Source organism: Schistocerca americana, unplaced genomic scaffold (genome assembly GCF_021461395.2).
Source record: "Schistocerca americana isolate TAMUIC-IGC-003095 unplaced genomic scaffold, iqSchAmer2.1 HiC_scaffold_243, whole genome shotgun sequence".
Lineage (NCBI taxonomy): Eukaryota > Metazoa > Arthropoda > Insecta > Orthoptera > Acrididae > Schistocerca > Schistocerca americana.
The window spans coordinates 30,001-35,000 of record NW_025725954.1 but is presented as its reverse complement, the minus strand read 5'-3'; the positions used below and the strand labels follow the sequence as shown (position 1 = coordinate 35,000).

The window sequence follows — 5,000 nt, the reverse complement described above, 5'->3', positions numbered from 1 at the left end:
TTAACCTAACCTATGTCGTACCTTAACCTAACCTATGTCGTACCTTAACCTAACCTATGTCGTACCTTAACCTAACCTATGTCGTACCTTAACCTAACCTATGTCGTACCTTAACCTAACCTATGTCGTACCTTAACCTAACCTATGTCGTACCTTAACCTAACCTATGTCGTACCTTAACCTAACCTATGTCGTACCTTAACCTAACCTATGTCGTACCTTAACCTAACCTATGTCGTACCTTAACCTAACCTATGTCGTACCTTAACCTAACCTATGTCGTACCTTAACCTAACCTATGTCGTACCTTAACCTAACCTATGTCGTACCTTAACCTAACCTATGTCGTACCTTAACCTAACCTATGTCGTACCTTAACCTAACCTATGTCGTACCTTAACCTAACCTATGTCGTACCTTAACCTAACCTATGTCGTACCTTAACCTAACCTATGTCGTACCTTAACCTAACCTATGTCGTACCTTAACCTAACCTATGTCGTACCTTAACCTAACCTATGTCGTACCTTAACCTAACCTATGTCGTACCTTAACCTAACCTATGTCGTACCTTAACCTAACCTATGTCGTACCTTAACCTAACCTGTATTGCGCCTTAACCTAACCTGTATTGCGCCTTAACCTAACCTGTATTGCGCCTTAACGTAACCTGTATTGCGCCTTAACGTAACCTGTATTGCGCCTTAACGTAACCTGTATTGCGCCTTAACGTAACCTGTATTGCGCCTTAACGTAACCTGTATTGCGCCTTAACGTAACCTGTATTGCGCCTTAACGTAACCTGTATTGCGCCTTAACGTAACCTGTATTGCGCCTTAACGTAACCTGTATTGCGCCTTAACGTAACCTGTATTGCGCCTTAACGTAACCTGTATTGCGCCTTAACGTAACCTGTATTGCGCCTTAACGTAACCTGTATTGCGCCTTAACGTAACCTGTATTGCGCCTTAACGTAACCTGTATTGCGCCTTAACGTAACCTGTATTGCGCCTTAACGTAACCTGTATTGCGCCTTAACGTAACCTGTATTGCGCCTTAACGTAACCTGCATTGCGCCTTAACGTAACCTGCATTGCGCCTTAACGTAACCTGTATTGCGCCTTAACGTAACCTGTATTGCGCCTTAACGTAACCTGTATTGCGCCTTAACGTAACCTGTATTGCGCCTTAACGTAACCTGTATTGCGCCTTAACGTAACCTGTATTGCGCCTTAACGTAACCTGTATTGCGCCTTAACGTAACCTGTATTGCGCCTTAACGTAACCTGTATTGCGCCTTAACGTAACCGATATTGCGCCTTAACGTAACCTATATTGCGCCGTAACGTAACCTATATTGCGCCGTAACGTAACCCACATTGCCCCTTAACGTAACCCACATTGCCCCTTAACGTAACCCACATTGCCCCTTAACGTAACCCAACACACGTTGGGCCTTAACCCAACACACGTTGGGCCTTAACCCAACACACGTTGGGCCTTAACCCAACACACGTTGGGCCTTAACCCAACACACGTTGGGCCTTAACCCAACACACGTTGGGCCTTAACCCAACACACGTTGGGCCTTAACCCAACACACGTTGGGCCTTAACCCAACACACGTTGGGCCTTAACCCAACACACGTTGGGCCTTAACCCAACACACGTTGGGCCTTAACCCAACACACGTTGGGCCTTAACCCAACACACGTTGGGCCTTAACCCAACACACGTTGGGCCTTAACCTGCTCTGTAATTGTCATACGACGCGTTAAATTAGTGTAGTGTTGCCTAACTGCAACCCCCGCAATATAGTTTGCTACTCGCACTGCCCGGTCCCCAGTGTATCGCTTCATGTTAAACACCTTGCAGCTATACACTGTAATGTGGATGGCAGCAGGACGTACATGCTCAATGCCCTTTGCAGTTGTTCATTGGCATTTGCAGTTGTTCATTGGCATTCGCATGTGCGAAGCACTTAGCCTACGCTGTGGTACGGCCTGTGTCAACTGTCCGCTGATGTTGTACGTCCAAATCACACACTGTACTGCACATTGGTCCTCATGTACTGAATGATACATCGTGGTACATGTGACCGTACAACGACTGCGCCAACAACGGCGAACCATGCGGTCCAAATGTTGTGCACTCAGCTACGTGTCGTCTCCCTATAAGAGCTGGATTGCAGTGTGGTATGCCCTGGATGGCGATCAGCATGAGCCGTCTGTTGATGTAGTGGCGCGTGTTGTCAGACGTAGTCGTCTCTTCTCACACACCGTGATAGCATGGTGCACTGCGTTCCACATCTGCGACATGCGACAGAGGCCGGTTGACAGTCGTTCGCGCAATGGACATCGCATACGTACGGGGGCCACCTTCCACGTGTTCGCGAAGCGTGCACATGTTGTTGCGTGTATGTGGGCAGACATAGTGTGTCGTGACACCTGACACAGGCATGCAACAATCGTTGAATTTGCAAATGGCGATGGACGCCTACGTTTGCTGGTGACGTTATGCAAATGAACAACTGGTAAACCGTTGTGGTGCGGTTGTTCTCGCTAGAGGTGAATCAGTGATGGCGACGATCGGTTGAGCTACCAACCGGTTGTTCCAGCGATACCCACCATGCCCACGAACGTGAATGGCATCTGGGTGTGAAGCGATACGCGGCGGTGGCTGGGTGGGACCGTCCCCGGCCGGTGAGGGGGGGCCTCCCGGCGTGCTGGCCGCGCGGTGCGTGGGCGCACGCGCTACAGCCGGCTGGTGGGGGCGGCCAGTGGCAGGCGCGCCGGCCGACGGAGGCGGCAGGCGGCGCAGCTGCGCGCCGGCGCACCCTGCACGCGGCGCCGTGCGGCCAAAGTAGGTCCTCGCGGGCCCGGTGCGAAGCGCGGTGGACATCTGCAGTGTGCTGGTCCGATTGAGGACTGTGTGCGCTGAGGATGCGCCGCCGCCCGGCGCTCGGCGCCGCGACGCCGTCTGCTGCTCGGTCGCCTCTGCGGTTCTCGCAGGTGGTTTGTATCGCAGCTGTGCGGACGTGTTGGCGCGTGCGCTGTGCTGGGAGAGTTCGCTTCGGCACCCAAGTGGGGCTTTTGTCCTTCTGTGGCGCTGGCGTTGGAGCTGCCGGTCACCGTAGGTGGCGCGTGTTGTCTCCCGCCGGCAATGCCACGACAGCACGCTCCCGGGCCTCTGTCGGCAGCGGCAAGCTCAGTTGGGAGCACGGGTGGTCGCACCTAAAGCGTCTACTCGCCAAACTCCGGGCGATTGCGCCTCTCTCGAACCCGACCAAGTACTTAGGACGGCGCTGCGCGCCGCCGGGACCTGAGAGGGTTTCGAGGTGTATTGTGCAGGGGAGCTCAGCCTCCTCCTGTTTGCAGAATAATTGAGCGGACGCTTGCGTGTTCGCGCGGGCCCCCGGGACACACTCCCGGGCGGCCGGCTGCTCAGCTCTAGTTGACGCAGCTCCCTGGTTGATCCTGCCAGTAGTCATATGCTTGTCTCAAAGATTAAGCCATGCATGTCTCAGTACAAGCCGCATTAAGGTGAAACCGCGAATGGCTCATTAAATCAGTTATGGTTCCTTAGATCGTACCCACGTTACTTGGATAACTGTGGTAATTCTAGAGCTAATACATGCAAACAGAGTCCCGACCAGAGATGGAAGGGACGCTTTTATTAGATCAAAACCAATCGGTCGGCTCGTCCGGTCCGTTTGCCTTGGTGACTCTGAATAACTTTGGGCTGATCGCACGGTCCTCGTACCGGCGACGCATCTTTCAAATGTCTGCCTTATCAACTGTCGATGGTAGGTTCTGCGCCTACCATGGTTGTAACGGGTAACGGGGAATCAGGGTTCGATTCCGGAGAGGGAGCCTGAGAAACGGCTACCACATCCAAGGAAGGCAGCAGGCGCGCAAATTACCCACTCCCGGCACGGGGAGGTAGTGACGAAAAATAACGATACGGGACTCATCCGAGGCCCCGTAATCGGAATGAGTACACTTTAAATCCTTTAACGAGTATCTATTGGAGGGCAAGTCTGGTGCCAGCAGCCGCGGTAATTCCAGCTCCAATAGCGTATATTAAAGTTGTTGCGGTTAAAAAGCTCGTAGTTGGATTTGTGTCCCACGCTGTTGGTTCACCGCCCGTCGGTGTTTAACTGGCATGTATCGTGGGACGTCCTGCCGGTGGGGCGAGCCGAAGGCGTGCGACGCGCCTCGTGCGTGCTCGTGCGTCCCGAGGCGGACCCCGTTGCAATCCTACCAGGGTGCTCTTGAGTGAGTGTCTCGGTGGGCCGGCACGTTTACTTTGAACAAATTAGAGTGCTTAAAGCAGGCAAGCCCGCCTGAATACTGTGTGCATGGAATAATGGAATAGGACCTCGGTTCTATTTTGTTGGTTTTCGGAACCCGAGGTAATGATTAATAGGGACAGGCGGGGGCATTCGTATTGCGACGTTAGAGGTGAAATTCTTGGATCGTCGCAAGACGAACAGAAGCGAAAGCATTTGCCAAGTATGTTTTCATTAATCAAGAACGAAAGTTAGAGGTTCGAAGGCGATCAGATACCGCCCTAGTTCTAACCATAAACGATGCCAGCCAGCGATCCGCCGCAGTTCCTCCGATGACTCGGCGGGCAGCCTCCGGGAAACCAAAGCTTTTGGGTTCCGGGGGAAGTATGGTTGCAAAGCTGAAACTTAAAGGAATTGACGGAAGGGCACCACCAGGAGTGGAGCCTGCGGCTTAATTTGACTCAACACGGGAAACCTCACCAGGCCCGGACACCGGAAGGATTGACAGATTGATAGCTCTTTCTTGATTCGGTGGGTGGTGGTGCATGGCCGTTCTTAGTTGGTGGAGCGATTTGTCTGGTTAATTCCGATAACGAACGAGACTCTAGCCTGCTAACTAGTCGCGTGACATCCTTCGTGCTGTCAGCGATTACTTTTCTTCTTAGAGGGACAGGCGGCTTCTAGCCGCACGAGATTGAGCAATAACAGG

At 52.5% G+C, this 5,000-nt stretch overlaps 1 non-coding gene across 1 annotated transcript in view; it reads left to right on the top strand.

Annotated features, from left to right (window-relative positions):
• The first annotated feature begins 3,463 nt into the window (after positions 1-3,463).
• Positions 3,464-5,000, top strand: part of LOC124576032 — a 1,910-nt gene continuing 373 nt past the window's right edge. The window contains exon 1 of the ribosomal RNA XR_006972456.1: positions 3,464-5,000. This exon is cut by the window's right edge and continues 373 nt beyond it. This is a non-coding gene — a ribosomal RNA (small subunit ribosomal RNA).